Below are 18,141 nucleotides of genomic sequence, written 5' to 3'. Positions count from 1 at the left end.
ACGATGACTCCAGACATGTCGAACATTCCCAAAATGGTCTATAATGATGAAATTTTAACATTTAATCTTTTGACTCGAATTGACTGTTGGATGTGAATTATGACTTTTTCAACTAAAATAAGTGTGTTTAAAGTCATTTCTGTGACTGAAACGGGTCAAAATTGAAGCTTTTGAGTAAGCAAAACTCTGTAAAAATGGCAATTTTGGTCACTGTGAGGATTTAAAAAGTGGTTATTCAACATGAGGCACGATCCAATTGACATTTTGAATCATTTTTGGTACAGTCCAAAAAATCAATTTTCGGATGAAAAACGATGACTCCGGACATGTCGTACATTCCCAAAATGGTCTATAATGATGAAATTTTAACATTTAATCTTTTGACTCTAAATGACTGTTGGGTGTGAATTATGACTTTTTCAACTAAAATAAGTGCGTTTAAAGTCATTTCTGTGCCTGAAACGGGTCAAAATTGTAGCTTTTGAGTATGCAAAACTCTGTAAAAATGGCAATTTTGGTCACTGAGAGGGTTTAAAAAGTGGTTATTCAACATGAGGCATGATCCAATTGACATTTTGAATCATTTTTGGTACAGTCCAAAAAATCAATTTTCGGATGAAAAACGATGACTCCGGACATGTCGAACGTTCCCCAAATGGTCTATAATGATGAAATTTTAACATTTAATCTTTTGACTCTAATTGACTGTTGGATGTGCATTATGACTTTTTCAACTAAAATAAGTGTGTTTAAAGTCATTTCTGTGCCTGAAACGGGTCAAAATTGTAGCTTTTGAGTATGCAAAACTCTGTAAAAATGGCAATTTTGGTCACTGAGAGGGTTTAAAAAGTGGTTATTCAACATGAGGCATGATCCAATTGACATTTTGAATCATTTTTGGTACAGTCCAAAAAATCAATTTTCGGATGAAAAACGATGACTCCGGACATGTCGAACGTTCCCAAAATGGTCTATAATGATGAAATTTTAACATTTAATCTTTTGACTCTAAATGACTGTTGGATGTGAATTATGACTTTTTCAACTAAAATAAGTGTGTTTAAAGTCATTTCTGTGCCTGAAACGGGTAAAAATTTAAGCTTTTGAGTAAGCAAAACTCTGTAAAAATAGCAATTTTGGTCACTGTGAGGGTTTAAAAAGTGGTTATTCAACATGAGGCACGATCTAATTGACATTTTGAATCATTTTTAGTACAGTCCAAAAAATCAATTTTCGGATGAAAAACGATGACTCCGGACATGTCGAACGTTCCCAAAATGGTCTATAATAATGAAATTTTAACATTTAATCTTTTGACTCTAAATGACTGTTGGATGTGAATTATGACTTTTTCAACTAAAATAAGTGTGTTTAAAGTCATTTCTGTGCCTGAAACGGGTCAAAATTGAAGCTTTTGAGGAAGCAAAACTCTGTAAGAATTGCCATTTTGGTCACTGTGAGGGTTTAAAAAGTGGTTATTCAACATGAGGCACGATCCAATTGACATTTTGAATCATTTTTGGTACAGTCCAAAAAATCAATTTTCGGGTGAAAAACGATGACTCCGGACATGTCGAACGTTCCCAAAATGTTCTACAATGATGACATTTTAACATTTAATCTTTTGACTCTAAATGACTGTTGGATGTGAATTATGACTTTTTCAACTAAAATAAGTGTGTTTAAAGTCATTTCTGTGCCTGAAACGGGTCAAAATTTAAGCTTTTGAGTAAGCAAAAATCTGTAAAAATAGCAATTTTGGTCACTGTGAGGGTTTAAAAAGTGGTTATTCAACATGAGGCACGATCTAATTGACATTTTGAATCATTTTTAGTACAGTCCAAAAAATCAATTTTCGGATGAAAAACGATGACTCCGGACATGTCGAACGTTCCCAAAATGGTCTATAATAATGAAATTTTAACATTTAATCTTTTGACTCTAAATGACTGTTGGATGTGAATTATGACTTTTTCAACTAAAATAAGTGTGTTTAAAGTCATTTCTGTGCCTGAAACGGGTCAAAATTGAAGCTTTTGAGGAAGCAAAACTCTGTAAAAATTGCCATTTTGGTCACTGTGAGGGTTTAAAAAGTGGTTATTCAACATGAGGCACGATCCAATTGACATTTTGAATCATTTTTGGTACAGTCCAAAAAATCAATTTTCGGGTGAAAAACGATGACTCCGGACATGTCGAACATTTCCAAAATGGTCTATAATGATGAAATTTTAACATTTAATCTTTTGACTCTAAATGACTGTTGGATGTGAATTATGACTTTTTCAACTAAAATAAGTGTGTTTAAAGTCATTTCTGTGCCTGAAACGGGTCAAAATTGAAGCTTTTGAGTAAGCAAAACTCTGTAAAAATGGCAATTTTGGTCACTGTGAGGATTTAAAAAGTGGTTATTCAACATGAGGCACGATCCAATTGACATTTTGAATCATTTTTGGTACAGTCCAAAAAATCAATTTTCGGATGAAAAACGATGAATCCGGACATGTCGAACGTTTCCAAAATGGTCTATAATGATGAAATTTTAACATTTAATCTTTTGACTCTAAATGACTGTTGGATGTGAATTATGACTTTTTCAACTAAAATAAGTGTCTTTAACGTCATTTCTGTGACTGAAACGGGTCAAAATTGAAGCTTTTGAGTAAGCAAAACTCTGTAAAAATGGCCATTTTGGTCACTGTGAGGGTTTAAAAAGTGGTTATTCAACATGAGGCACGATCCAATTGACATTTTGAATCATTTTTGGTACAGTCCAAAAAATCAATTTTCGGATGAAAAACGATGACTCCGGACATGTCGAACGTTCCCAAAATGGTCTATAATGATGAAATTTTAACATTTAATCTTTTGACTCTAAATGACTGTTAGATGTGCATTATGACTTTTTCAACTAAAATAAGTGTGTTTAAAGTCATTTCTGTGCCTGAAACGGGTCAAAATTGAAGATTTTGAGTAAGCAAAACTCTGTAAAAATGGAAATTTTGGTCACTGTGAGGGTTTAAAAAGTGGTTATTCAACATGAGGCACGCTCCAATTGACATTTTGAATCATTTTTGGTACAGTCCAAAAAATCAGTTTTCGGATGAAAAACGATGACTCCGGACATGTCGAACGTTCCCAAAATGGTCTATAATGATGAAATTTCAACATTTAATCTTTTGACTCTAAATGACTGTTGGATGTGAATTATGACTTTTTCAACTAAAATAAGTGTGTTTAAAGTCATTTCTGTGCCTGAAACGGGTCAAAATTGAAGCTTTTGAGCAAGCAAAACTCTGTAAAAATAGCAATTTTGGTCACTGTGAGGGTTTAAAAAGTGGTTATTCAACATGAGGCACGATCCAATTGACATTTTGAATCATTTTTAGTACAGTCCAAAAAATCAATTTTCTGATGAAAAACGATGACTCCGGACATGTCGAACATTCCCAAAATGGTCTATAATGATGAAATTTTAACATTTATTCGTTTGACTCTAAATGACTGTTGGATGTGAATTATGACTTTTTCAACTAAAATACGTGTGTTTAAAGTCATTTCTGTGACTGAAACTGGTCAAAATTGAAGCTTTTGAGTAAGCAAAACTCTGTAAAAATGGCAATTTTGGTCACTGTGAGGGTTTAAAAAGTGGTTATTCAACATGAGGCACGATCCAATTGACATTTTGAATCATTTTTGGTACAGTCCAAAAAATCAATTTTCGGGTGAAAAACGATGACTCCGGACATGTCGAACATTCCCAAAATGGTCTATAATGATGAAATTTTAACATTTAATCTTTTGACTCTAAATGACTGTTGGATGTGAATTATGACTTTTTCAACTAAAATAAGTGTGTTTAAAGTCATTTCTGTGACTGAAACGGGTCAAAATTGAAGCTTTTGAGTAAGCAAAACTCTGTAAAAATGGCAATTTTGGTCACTGTGAGGATTTAAAAAGTGGTTATTCAACATGAGGCACGATCCAATTGACATTTTGAATCATTTTTGGTACAGTCCAAAAAATCAATTTTCGGATGAAAAACGATGAATCCGGACATGTCGATCGTTCCCAAAATGGTCTATAATGATGAAATTTTAACATTTAATCTTTTGACTCTAAATGACTGTTGGATGTGAATTATGACTTTTTCAACTAAAATAAGTGTCTTTAACGTCATTTCTGTGACTGAAACGGGTCAAAATTGAAGCTTTTGAGTAAGCAAAACTCTGTAAAAATGGCAATTTTGGTCACTGTGAGGATTTAAAAAGTGGTTATTCAACATGAGGCACGATCCAATTGACATTTTGAATCATTTTTGGTACAGTCCAAAAAATCAATTTTCGGATGAAAAACGATGAATCCGGACATGTCGAACGTTCCCAAAATGGTCTATAATGATGAAATTTTAACATTTAATCTTTTGACTCTAAATGACTGTTGGATGTGAATTATGACTTTTTCAACTAAAATAAGTGTCTTTAACGTCATTTCTGTGACTGAAACGGGTCAAAATTGAAGCTTTTGAGTAAGCAAAACTCTGTAAAAATGGCCATTTTGGTCACTGTGAGGGTTTAAAAAGTGGTTATTCAACATGAGGCACGATCCAAATGACATTTTGAATCATTTTTGGTACAGTCCAAAAAATCAATTTTCGGATGAAAAACGATGACTCCGGACATGTCGAACGTTCCCAAAATGGTCTATAATGATGACATTTTAACATTTAATCTTTTGACTCTAAATGACTGTTGGATGTGAATTATGACTTTTTCAACTTAAATAAGTGTGTTTAAAGTCATTTCTGTGCCTGAAACGGGTCAAAATTGAAGCTTTTGAGTAAGCAAAACTCTGTAAAAATGGCACTTTTGGTCACTGTGAGGGTTTAAAAAGTGGTTATTCAACATGAGGCATGATCCAATTGACATTTCGAATCATTTTGGGTACAGTCCAAAAAATCAATTTTTGGATGAAAAACGATGACTCCGGACATGTCGAACGTTCCCAAAATGTTCTACAATGATGACATTTTAACATTTAATCTTTTGACTCTAAATGACTGTTGGATGTGAATTATGACTTTTTCAACTAAAATAAGTGTGTTTAAAGTCATTTCTGTGCCTGAATCGGGTCAAAATTGTAGCTTTTGATTATGCAAAACTCTGTAAAAATGGCAATTTTGGTCACAAGGAGGGGTTAAAAAGTGGTTATTCAACATGAGGCATGATCCAATTGACATTTTGAATCATTTTTGGTACAGTCCAAAAAATCAATTTTCGGATGAAAAACGATGACTCCGGACATGTCGAACGTTCCCAAAATGGTCTATAATGATGAAATTTTAACATTTAATCTTTTGACTCTAAATGACTGTTGGATGTGAATTATGACTTTTTCAACTAAAATAAGTGTGTTTAAAGTCATTTCTGTGCCTGAAACGGGTCAAAATTGAAGATTTTGAGTCAGCAAAACTCTGTAAAAATGGCAATTTTGGTCACTGTGAGGGTTTAAAAAGTGGTTATTCAACATGAGGCACGCTCCAATTGACATTTTGAATCATTTTTGGTACAGTCCAAAAAATCAGTTTTCGGATGAAAAATGATGACTCCGGACATGTCGAACGTTGCCAAAATGGTCTATAATGATGAAATTTTAACATTTAATCTTTTGACTCTAAATGACTGTTGGATGTGAATTATGACTTTTTCAACTAAAATAAGTGTGTTTAAAGTCATTTCTGTGCCTGAAACGGGTCAAAATTGAAGCTTTTGAGTAAGCAAAACTCTGTAAAAATAGCAATTTTGGTCACTGTGAGGGTTAAAAAAGTGGTTATTCAACATGAGGCACGATCCAATTGACATTTTGAATCATTTTGGGTACAGTCCAAAAAATCAATTTTTGGATGAAAAACGATGACTCCGGACATGTCGAACGTTCCCAAAATGGTCTATAATGATGAAATTTTAACATTTAATCTTTTGACTCTAAATGACTGTTGGAAGTGAAATATGACTTTTTCAACTAAAATAAGTGTGTTTAAAGTCATTTCTGTGCCTGAAACGGGTCAAAATTGAAGCTTTTAAGTAAGCAAAACTCTGTAAAAATGGCACTTTTGGTCACTGTGAGGGTTTAAAAAGTGGTTATTCAACATGAGGCACGATCCAATTGACATTTTGAATCATTTTTGGTACAGTCCAAAAAATCAATTTTCGGATGATAAACGATGACTCCGGACATGTTGAACGTTCCCAAAATGGTCTATAATGATGAAATTTTAACATTTAATCTTTTGACTCTAAATGACTGTTGGATGTGCATTATGACTTTTTCAACTAAAATAAGTGTGTTTAAAGTCATTTCTGTGCCTGAAACGGGTCAAAATTGTAGCTTTTGAGTATGCAAAACTCTGTAAAAATGGCAATTTTGGTCACTGAGAGGGTTTAAAAAGTGGTTATTCAACATGAGGCACGATCCAATTGACATTTTGAATCATTTTTGGTACAGTCCAAAAATTCAATTTTCGGATGAAAAACGATGACTCCGGACATGTTGTACATTCCCAAAATGGTCTATAATGATGAAATTTTAACATTTAATCTTTTGACTCTAAATGACTGTTGGATGTGAATTATGACTTTTTCAACTAAAATAAGTGCGTTTAAAGTCATTTCTGTGCCTGAAACGGGTCAAAATTTAAGCTTTTGAGTAAGCAAAACTCTGTAAAAATGGCCATTTTGGTCACTGTGAGGGTTTAAAAAGTGGTTATTCAACATGAGGCACGATCTAATTGACATTTTGAATCATTTTTAGTACAGTCCAAAAAATCAATTTTCGGATGAAAAACGATGACTCCGGACATGTCGAACGTTCCCAAAATGGTCTATAATAATGAAATTTTAACATTTAATCTTTTGACTCTAAATGACTGTTGGATGTGAATTATGACTTTTTCAACTAAAATAAGTGTGTTTAAAGTCATTTCTGTGCCTGAAACGGGTCAAAATTGAAGCTTTTGAGGAAGCAAAACTCTGTAAAAATTGCCATTTTGGTCACTGTGAGGGTTTAAAAAGTGGTTATTCAACATGAGGCACGATCCAATTGACATTTTGAATCATTTTTAGTACAGTCCAAAAAATCAATTTTCTGATGAAAAACGATGACTCCGGACATGTCGAACGTTCCCAAAATGGTCTATAATGATGAAATTTTAACATTTATTCTTTTGACTCTAAATGACTGTTGGATGTGAATTAAGACTTTTTCAACTAAAATAAGTGTGTTTAAAGTCATTTCTGTGCCTGAAACGGGTCAAAATTTAAGCTTTTGAGTAAGCAAAACTCTGTAAAAATAGCAATTTTGGTCACTGTGAGGGTTTAAAAAGTGGTTATTCAACATGAGGCACGATCTAATTGACATTTTGAATCATTTTTAGTACAGTCCAAAAAATCAATTTTCGGATGAAAAACGATGACTCCGGACATGTCGAACGTTCCCAAAATGGTCTATAATAATGAAATTTTAACATTTAATCTTTTGACTCTAAATGACTGTTGGATGTGAATTATGACTTTTTCAACTAAAATAAGTGTGTTTAAAGTCATTTCTGTGCCTGAAACGGGTCAAAATTGAAGCTTTTGAGGAAGCAAAACTCTGTAAAAATTGCCATTTTGGTCACTGTGAGGGTTTAAAAAGTGGTTATTCAACATGAGGCACGATCCAATTGACATTTTGAATCATTTTTGGTACAGTCCAAAAAATCAATTTTCGGGTGAAAAACGATGACTCCGGACATGTCGAACATTTCCAAAATGGTCTATAATGATGAAATTTTAACATTTAATCTTTTGACTCTAAATGACTGTTGGATGTGAATTATGACTTTTTCAACTAAAATAAGTGTGTTTAAAGTCATTTCTGTGCCTGAAACGGGTCAAAATTGAAGCTTTTGAGTAAGCAAAACTCTGTAAAAATGGCAATTTTGGTCACTGTGAGGATTTAAAAAGTGGTTATTCAACATGAGGCACGATCCAATTGACATTTTGAATCATTTTTGGTACAGTCCAAAAAATCAATTTTCGGATGAAAAACGATGAATCCGGACATGTCGAACGTTTCCAAAATGGTCTATAATGATGAAATTTTAACATTTAATCTTTTGACTCTAAATGACTGTTGGATGTGAATTATGACTTTTTCAACTAAAATAAGTGTCTTTAACGTCATTTCTGTGACTGAAACGGGTCAAAATTGAAGCTTTTGAGTAAGCAAAACTCTGTAAAAATGGCCATTTTGGTCACTGTGAGGGTTTAAAAAGTGGTTATTCAACATGAGGCACGATCCAATTGACATTTTGAATCATTTTTGGTACAGTCCAAAAAATCAATTTTCGGATGAAAAACGATGACTCCGGACATGTCGAACGTTCCCAAAATGGTCTATAATGATGAAATTTTAACATTTAATCTTTTGACTCTAAATGACTGTTAGATGTGCATTATGACTTTTTCAACTAAAATAAGTGTGTTTAAAGTCATTTCTGTGCCTGAAACGGGTCAAAATTGAAGATTTTGAGTAAGCAAAACTCTGTAAAAATGGAAATTTTGGTCACTGTGAGGGTTTAAAAAGTGGTTATTCAACATGAGGCACGCTCCAATTGACATTTTGAATCATTTTTGGTACAGTCCAAAAAATCAGTTTTCGGATGAAAAACGATGACTCCGGACATGTCGAACGTTCCCAAAATGGTCTATAATGATGAAATTTCAACATTTAATCTTTTGACTCTAAATGACTGTTGGATGTGAATTATGACTTTTTCAACTAAAATAAGTGTGTTTAAAGTCATTTCTGTGCCTGAAACGGGTCAAAATTGAAGCTTTTGAGCAAGCAAAACTCTGTAAAAATAGCAATTTTGGTCACTGTGAGGGTTTAAAAAGTGGTTATTCAACATGAGGCACGATCCAATTGACATTTTGAATCATTTTTAGTACAGTCCAAAAAATCAATTTTCTGATGAAAAACGATGACTCCAGACATGTCGAACATTCCCAAAATGGTCTATAATGATGAAATTTTAACATTTATTCGTTTGACTCTAAATGACTGTTGGATGTGAATTATGACTTTTTCAACTAAAATACGTGTGTTTAAAGTCATTTCTGTGACTGAAACTGGTCAAAATTGAAGCTTTTGAGTAAGCAAAACTCTGTAAAAATGGCAATTTTGGTCACTGTGAGGGTTTAAAAAGTGGTTATTCAACATGAGGCACGATCCAATTGACATTTTGAATCATTTTTGGTACAGTCCAAAAAATCAATTTTCGGGTGAAAAACGATGACTCCGGACATGTCGAACATTCCCAAAATGGTCTATAATGATGAAATTTTAACATTTAATCTTTTGACTCTAAATGACTGTTGGATGTGAATTATGACTTTTTCAACTAAAATAAGTGTGTTTAAAGTCATTTCTGTGACTGAAACGGGTCAAAATTGAAGCTTTTGAGTAAGCAAAACTCTGTAAAAATGGCAATTTTGGTCACTGTGAGGATTTAAAAAGTGGTTATTCAACATGAGGCACGATCCAATTGACATTTTGAATCATTTTTGGTACAGTCCAAAAAATCAATTTTCGGATGAAAAACGATGAATCCGGACATGTCGATCGTTCCCAAAATGGTCTATAATGATGAAATTTTAACATTTAATCTTTTGACTCTAAATGACTGTTGGATGTGAATTATGACTTTTTCAACTAAAATAAGTGTCTTTAACGTCATTTCTGTGACTGAAACGGGTCAAAATTGAAGCTTTTGAGTAAGCAAAACTCTGTAAAAATGGCAATTTTGGTCACTGTGAGGATTTAAAAAGTGGTTATTCAACATGAGGCACGATCCAATTGACATTTTGAATCATTTTTGGTACAGTCCAAAAAATCAATTTTCGGATGAAAAACGATGAATCCGGACATGTCGAACGTTCCCAAAATGGTCTATAATGATGAAATTTTAACATTTAATCTTTTGACTCTAAATGACTGTTGGATGTGAATTATGACTTTTTCAACTAAAATAAGTGTCTTTAACGTCATTTCTGTGACTGAAACGGGTCAAAATTGAAGCTTTGAGTAAGCAAAACTCTGTAAAAATGGCAATTTTGGTCACTGTGAGGATTTAAAAAGTGGTTATTCAACATGAGGCACGATCCAATTGACATTTTGAATCATTTTTGGTACAGTCCAAAAAATCAATTTTCGGATGAAAAACGATGAATCCGGACATGTCGAACGTTCCCAAAATGGTCTATAATGATGAAATGTTAACATTTAATCTTTTGACTCTAAATGACTGTTGGATGTGAATTATGACTTTTTCAACTAAAATAAGTGTCTTTAACGTCATTTCTGTGACTGAAACGGGTCAAAATTGAAGCTTTTGAGTAAGCAAAACTCTGTAAAAATGGCCATTTTGGTCACTGTGAGGGTTTAAAAAGTGGTTATTCAACATGAGGCACGATCCAATTGACATTTTGAATCATTTTTGGTACAGTCCAAAAATCAATTTTCGGATGAAAAACGATGACTCCGGACATGTCGAACGTTCCCAAAATGGTCTATAATGATGACATTTTAACATTTAATCTTTTGACTCTAAATGACTGTTGGATGTGAATTATGACTTTTTCAACTTAAATAAGTGTGTTTAAAGTCATTTCTGTGCCTGAAACGGGTAAAAATTGAAGCTTTTGAGTAAGCAAAACTCTGTAAAAATGGCACTTTTGGTCACTGTGAGGGTTTAAAAAGTGGTTATTCAACATGAGGCATGATCCAATTGACATTTCGAATCATTTTGGGTACAGTCCAAAAAATCAATTTTTGGATGAAAAACGATGACTCCGGACATGTCGAACGTTCCCAAAATGTTCTACAATGATGACATTTTAACATTTAATCTTTTGACTCTAAATGACTGTTGGATGTGAATTATGACTTTTTCAACTAAAATAAGTGTGTTTAAAGTCATTTCTGTGCCTGAATCGGGTCAAAATTGTAGCTTTTGATTATGCAAAACTCTGTAAAAATGGCAATTTTGGTCACAAGGAGGGGTTAAAAAGTGGTTATTCAACATGAGGCATGATCCAATTGACATTTTGAATCATTTTTGGTACAGTCCAAAAAATCAATTTTCGGATGAAAACGATGACTCCGGACATGTCGAACGTTCCCAAAATGGTCTATAATGATGAAATTTTAACATTTAATCTTTTGACTCTAAATGACTGTTGGATGTGAATTATGACTTTTTCAACTAAAATAAGTGTGTTTAAAGTCATTTCTGTGCCTGAAACGGGTCAAAATTGAAGATTTTGAGTCAGCAAAACTCTGTAAAAATGGCAATTTTGGTCACTGTGAGGGTTTAAAAAGTGGTTATTCAACATGAGGCACGCTCCAATTGACATTTTGAATCATTTTTGGTACAGTCCAAAAAATCAGTTTTCGGATGAAAAATGATGACTCCGGACATGTCGAACGTTGCCAAAATGGTCTATAATGATGAAATTTTAACATTTAATCTTTTGACTCTAAATGACTGTTGGATGTGAATTATGACTTTTTCAACTAAAATAAGTGTGTTTAAAGTCATTTCTGTGCCTGAAACGGGTCAAAATTGAAGCTTTTGAGTAAGCAAAACTCTGTAAAAATAGCAATTTTGGTCACTGTGAGGGTTAAAAAAGTGGTTATTCAACATGAGGCACGATCCAATTGACATTTTGAATCATTTTGGGTACAGTCCAAAAAATCAATTTTTGGATGAAAAACGATGACTCCGGACATGTCGAACGTTCCCAAAATGGTCTATAATGATGAAATTTTAACATTTAATCTTTTGACTCTAAATGACTGTTGGAAGTGAAATATGACTTTTTCAACTAAAATAAGTGCGTTTAAAGTCATTTCTGTGCCTGAAACGGGTCAAAATTTAAGCTTTTGAGTAAGCAAAACTCTGTAAAAATGGCCATTTTGGTCACTGTGAGGGTTTAAAAAGTGGTTATTCAACATGAGGCACGATCTAATTGACATTTTGAATCATTTTTAGTACAGTCCAAAAAATCAATTTTCGGATGAAAAACGATGACTCCGGACATGTCGAACGTTCCCAAAATGGTCTATAATAATGAAATTTTAACATTTAATCTTTTGACTCTAAATGACTGTTGGATGTGAATTATGACTTTTTCAACTAAAATAAGTGTGTTTAAAGTCATTTCTGTGCCTGAAACGGGTCAAAATTGAAGCTTTTGAGGAAGCAAAACTCTGTAAAAATTGCCATTTTGGTCACTGTGAGGGTTTTAAAAAGTGGTTATTCAACATGAGGCACGATCCAATTGACATTTTGAATCATTTTTGGTACAGTCCAAAAAATCAATTTTCGGGTGAAAAACGATGACTCCGGACATGTCGAACATTCCCAAAATGGTCTATAATGATGAAATTTTAACATTTAATCTTTTGACTCTAAATGACTGTTGGATGTGAATTATGACTTTTTCAACTAAAATAAGTGTCTTTAACGTCATTTCTGTGACTGAAACGGGTCAAAATTGAAGCTTTTGAGTAAGCAAAACTCTGTAAAAATGGCACTTTTGGTCACTGTGAGCGTTTAAAAAGTGGTTATTCAACATGAGGCACGATCCAATTGACATTTTGAATCATTTTTGGTACAGTCCAAAAAATCAATTTTCGGATGAAAAATGATGACTCCGGACATGTCGAACGTTCCCAAAATGGTCTATAATGATGAAATTTTAACATTTAATCTTTTGACTCTAAATGACTGTTGGATGTGCATTATGACTTTTTCAACTAAAATAAGTGTGTTTAAAGTCATTTCTGTGCCTGAAACGGGTCAAAATTGTAGCTTTTGAGTATGCAAAACTCTGTAAATATGGCAATTTTGGTCACTGAGAGGGTTTAAAAAGTGGTAATTCAACATGAGGCATGATCCAATTGACATTTTGAATCATTTTTGGTACAGTCCAAAAAATCAATTTTCGGATGAAAAACGATGACTCCGGACATGTCGAACGTTCCCAAAATGGTCTATAATGATGAAATTTTAACATTTAATCTTTTTACTCTAAATGACTGTTGGATGTGAATTATGACTTTTTCAACTAAATAAGTGTGTTTAAAGTCATTTCTGTGCCTGAAACGGGTCAAAATTGAAGATTTTGAGTAAGCAAAATTCTGTAAAAATGGAAATTTTGGTCACTGTGAGGGTTTAAAAAGTGGTTATTCAACATGAGGCACGCTCCAATTGACATTTTGAATCATTTTTGGTACAGTCCAAAAAATCAGTTTTCGGATGAAAAACGATGACTCCGGACATGTCGAACGTTCCCAAAATGGTCTATAATGATGAAATTTTAACATTTAATCTTTTGACTCTAAATGACTGTTGGATGTGAATTATGACTTTTTCAACTAAAATAAGTGTGTTTAAAGTCATTTCTGTGCCTGAAACGGGTCAAAATTTAAGCTTTTGAGTAAGCAAAACTCTGTAAAAATAGCAATTTTGGTCACTGTGAGGGTTTAAAAAGTGGTTATTCAACATGAGGCACGATCTAATTGACATTTTGAATCATTTTTAGTACAGTCCAAAAAATCAATTTTCGGATGAAAAACGATGACTCCGGACATGTCGAACGTTCCCAAAATGGTCTATAATAATGAAATTTTAACATTTAATCTTTTGACTCTAAATGACTGTTGGATGTGAATTATGACTTTTTCAACTAAAATAAGTGTGTTTAAAGTCATTTCTGTGCCTGAAACGGGTCAAAATTGAAGCTTTTGAGGAAGCAAAACTCTGTAAAAATTGCCATTTTGGTCACTGTGAGGGTTTAAAAAGTGGTTATTCAACATGAGGCACGATCCAATTGACATTTTGAATCATTTTTGGTACAGTCCAAAAAATCAGTTTTCGGATGAAAAACGATGACTCCGGACATGTCGAACGTTCCCAAAATGGTCTATAATGATGAAATTTTAACATTTAATCTTTTGACTCTAAATGACTGTTGGATGTGAATTATGACTTTTTCAACTAAAATAAGTGTGTTTAAAGTCATTTCTGTGCCTGAAACGGGTCAAAATTGAAGCTTTTGAGTAAGCAAAACTCTGTAAAAATAGCAATTTTGGTCACTGTGAGGGTTTAAAAAGTGGTTATTCAACATGAGGCACGATCCAATTGACATTTTGAATCATTTTTAGTACAGTCCAAAAAATCAATTTTCTGATGAAAAACGATGACTCCGGACATGTCGAACGTTCCCAAAATGGTCTATAATGATGAAATTTTAACATTTATTCTTTTGACTCTAAATGACTGTTGGATGTGAATTATGACTTTTTCAACTAAAATAAGTGTGTTTAAAGTCATTTCTGTGCCTGAAACGGGTCAAAATTTAAGCTTTTGAGTAAGCAAAACTCTGTAAAAATAGCAATTTTGGTCACTGTGAGGGTTTAAAAAGTGGTTATTCAACATGAGGCACGATCTAATTGACATTTTGAATCATTTTTAGTACAGTCCAAAAAATCAATTTTCTGATGAAAAACGATGACTCCGGACATGTCGAACGTTCCCAAAATGGTCTATAATAATGAAATTTTAACATTTAATCTTTTGACTCTAAATGACTGTTGGATGTGAATTATGACTTTTTCAACTAAAATAAGTGTGTTTAAAGTCATTTCTGTGCCTGAAACGGGTCAAAATTGAAGCTTTTGAGGAAGCAAAACTCTGTAAAAATTGCCATTTTGGTCACTGTGAGGGTTTAAAAAGTGGTTATTCAACATGAGGCACGATCTAAATGACATTTTGAATCATTTTTAGTACAGTCCAAAAAATCAATTTTCGGATGAAAAATGATGACTCCGGACATGTCGAACGTTCCCAAAATGGTCTATAATAATGAAATTTTAACATTTAATCTTTTGACTCTAAATGACTGTTGGATGTGAATTATGACTTTTTCAACTAAAATAAGTGTGTTTAAAGTCATTTCTGTGCCTGAAACGGGTCAAAATTGAAGCTTTTGAGGAAGCAAAACTCTGTAAAAATTGCCATTTTGGTCACTGTGAGGGTTTAAAAAGTGGTTATTCAACATGAGGCACGATCCAATTGACATTTTGAATCATTTTTGGTACAGTCCAAAAAATCAATTTTCGGGTGAAAAACGATGACTCCGGACATGTCGAACGTTTCCAAAATGGTCTATAATGATGAAATTTTAACATTTAATCTTTTGACTCTAAATGACTGTTGGATGTGAATTATGACTTTTTCAACTAAAATAAGTGTGTTTAAAGTCATTTCTGTGCCTGAAACGGGTCAAAATTGAAGCTTTTGAGTAAGCAAAACTCTGTAAAAATAGCAATTTTGGTCACTGTGAGGGTTTAAAAAGTGGTTATTCAACATGAGGCACGATCCAATTGACATTTTGAATCATTTTTAGTACAGTCCAAAAAATCAATTTTCTGATGAAAAACGATGACTCCGGACATGTCGAACGTTCCCAAAATGGTCTATAATGATGAAATTTTAACATTTATTCTTTTGACTCTAAATGACTGTTGGATGTGAATTATGACTTTTTCAACTAAAATAAGTGTGTTTAAAGTCATTTCTGTGCCTGAAACGGGTCAAAATGTAAGCTTTTGAGTAAGCAAAACTCTGTAAAAATAGCAATTTTGGTCACTGTGAGGGTTTAAAAAGTGGTTATTCAACATGAGGCACGATCTAATTGACATTTTGAATCATTTTTAGTACAGTCCAAAAAATCAATTTTCGGATGAAAAACGATGACTCCGGACATGTCGAACGTTCCCAAAATGGTCTATAATAATGAAATTTTAACATTTAATCTTTTGACTCTAAATGACTGTTGGATGTGAATTATGACTTTTTCAACTAAATAAGTGTGTTTAAAGTCATTTCTGTGCCTGAAACGGGTCAAAATTGAAGCTTTTGAGGAAGCAAAACTCTGTAAAAATTGCCATTTTGGTCACTGTGAGGGTTTAAAAAGTGGTTATTCAACATGAGGCACGATCCAATTGACATTTTGAATCATTTTTGGTACAGTCCAAAAAATCAATTTTCGGGTGAAAAACGATGACTCCGGACATGTCGAACGTTTCCAAAATGGTCTATAATGATGAAATTTTAACATTTAATCTTTTGACTCTAAATGACTGTTGGATGTGAATTATGACTTTTTCAACTAAAATAAGTGTGTTTAAAGTCATTTCTGTGCCTGAAACGGGTCAAAATTGAAGCTTTTGAGTAAGCAAAACTCTGTAAAAATGGCAATTTTGGTCACTGTGAGGATTTAAAAAGTGGTTATTCAACATGAGGCACGATCCAATTGACATTTTGAATCATTTTTGGTACAGTCCAAAAAATCAATTTTCGGATGAAAAACGATGAATCCGGACATGTCGAACGTTTCCAAAATGGTCTATAATGATGAAATTTTAACATTTAATCTTTTGACTCTAAATGACTGTTGGATGTGAATTATGACTTTTTCAACTAAAATAAGTGTCTTTAACGTCATTTCTGTGACTGAAACGGGTCAAAATTGAAGCTTTTGAGTAAGCAAAACTCTGTAAAAATGGCCATTTTGGTCACTGTGAGGGTTTAAAAAGTGGTTATTCAACATGAGGCACGATCCAATTGACATTTTGAATCATTTTTGGTACAGTCCAAAAAATCAATTTTCGGATGAAAAACGATGACTCCGGACATGTCGAACGTTCCCAAAATGGTCTATAATGATGAAATTTTAACATTTAATCTTTTGACTCTAAATGACTGTTAGATGTGCATTATGACTTTTTCAACTAAAATAAGTGTGTTTAAAGTCATTTCTGTGCCTGTAACGGGTCAAAATTGTAGCTTTTGAGTATGCAAAACTCTGTAAAAATGGCAATTGTGGTCACAAGGAGGGGTTAAAAAGTGGTTATTCAACATGAGGCATGATCCAATTGACATTTTGAATCATTTTTGGTACAGTCCAAAAAATCAATTTTCGGATGAAAAACGATGACTCCGGACATGTCGAACGTTCCCAAAATGGTCTATAATGATGAAATTTTAACATTTAATCTTTTGACTCTAAATGACTGTTGGATGTGAATTATGACTTTTTCAACTAAAATAAGTGTGTTTAAAGTCATTTCTGTGCCTGAAACGGGTCAAAATTGAAGATTTTGAGTAAGCAAAACTCTGTAAAAATGGAAATTTTGGTCACTGTGAGGGTTTAAAAAGTGGTTATTCAACATGAGGCACGCTCCAATTGACATTTTGAATCATTTTTGGTACAGTCCAAAAAATCAGTTTTCGGATGAAAAACGATGACTCCGGACATGTCGAACGTTCCCAAAATGGTCTATAATGATGAAATTTTAACATTTAATCTTTTGACTCTAAATGACTGTTGGATGTGAATTATGACTTTTTCAACTAAAATAAGTGTGTTTAAAGTCATTTCTGTGCCTGAAACGGGTCAAAATTGAAGCTTTTGAGCAAGCAAAACTCTGTAAAAATAGCAATTTTGGTCACTGTGAGGGTTTAAAAAGTGGTTATTCAACATGAGGCACGATCCAATTGACATTTTGAATCATTTTTGGTACAGTCCAAAAAATCAATTTTCGGATGAAAAACGATGAATCCGGACATGTCGATCGTTCCCAAAATGGTCTATAATGATGAAATTTTAACATTTAATCTTTTGACTCTAAATGACTGTTGGATGTGAATTATGACTTTTTCAACTAAAATAAGTGTCTTTAACGTCATTTCTGTGACTGAAACGGGTCAAAATTGAAGCTTTTGAGTAAGCAAAACTCTGTAAAAATGGCAATTTTGGTCACTGTGAGGATTTAAAAAGTGGTTATTCAACATGAGGCACGATCCAATTGACATTTTGAATCATTTTTGGTACAGTCCAAAAAATCAATTTTCGGATGAAAAACGATGAATCCGGACATGTCGAACGTTCCCAAAATGGTCTATAATGATGAAATTTTAACATTTAATCTTTTGACTCTAAATGACTGTTGGATGTGAATTATGACTTT

This window comes from Lissotriton vulgaris, chromosome 5 (genome assembly GCF_964263255.1).
Source record: "Lissotriton vulgaris chromosome 5, aLisVul1.2, whole genome shotgun sequence".
NCBI classification, from domain to species: domain Eukaryota; kingdom Metazoa; phylum Chordata; class Amphibia; order Caudata; family Salamandridae; genus Lissotriton; species Lissotriton vulgaris.
This window is presented reverse-complemented; position numbering follows the sequence as displayed.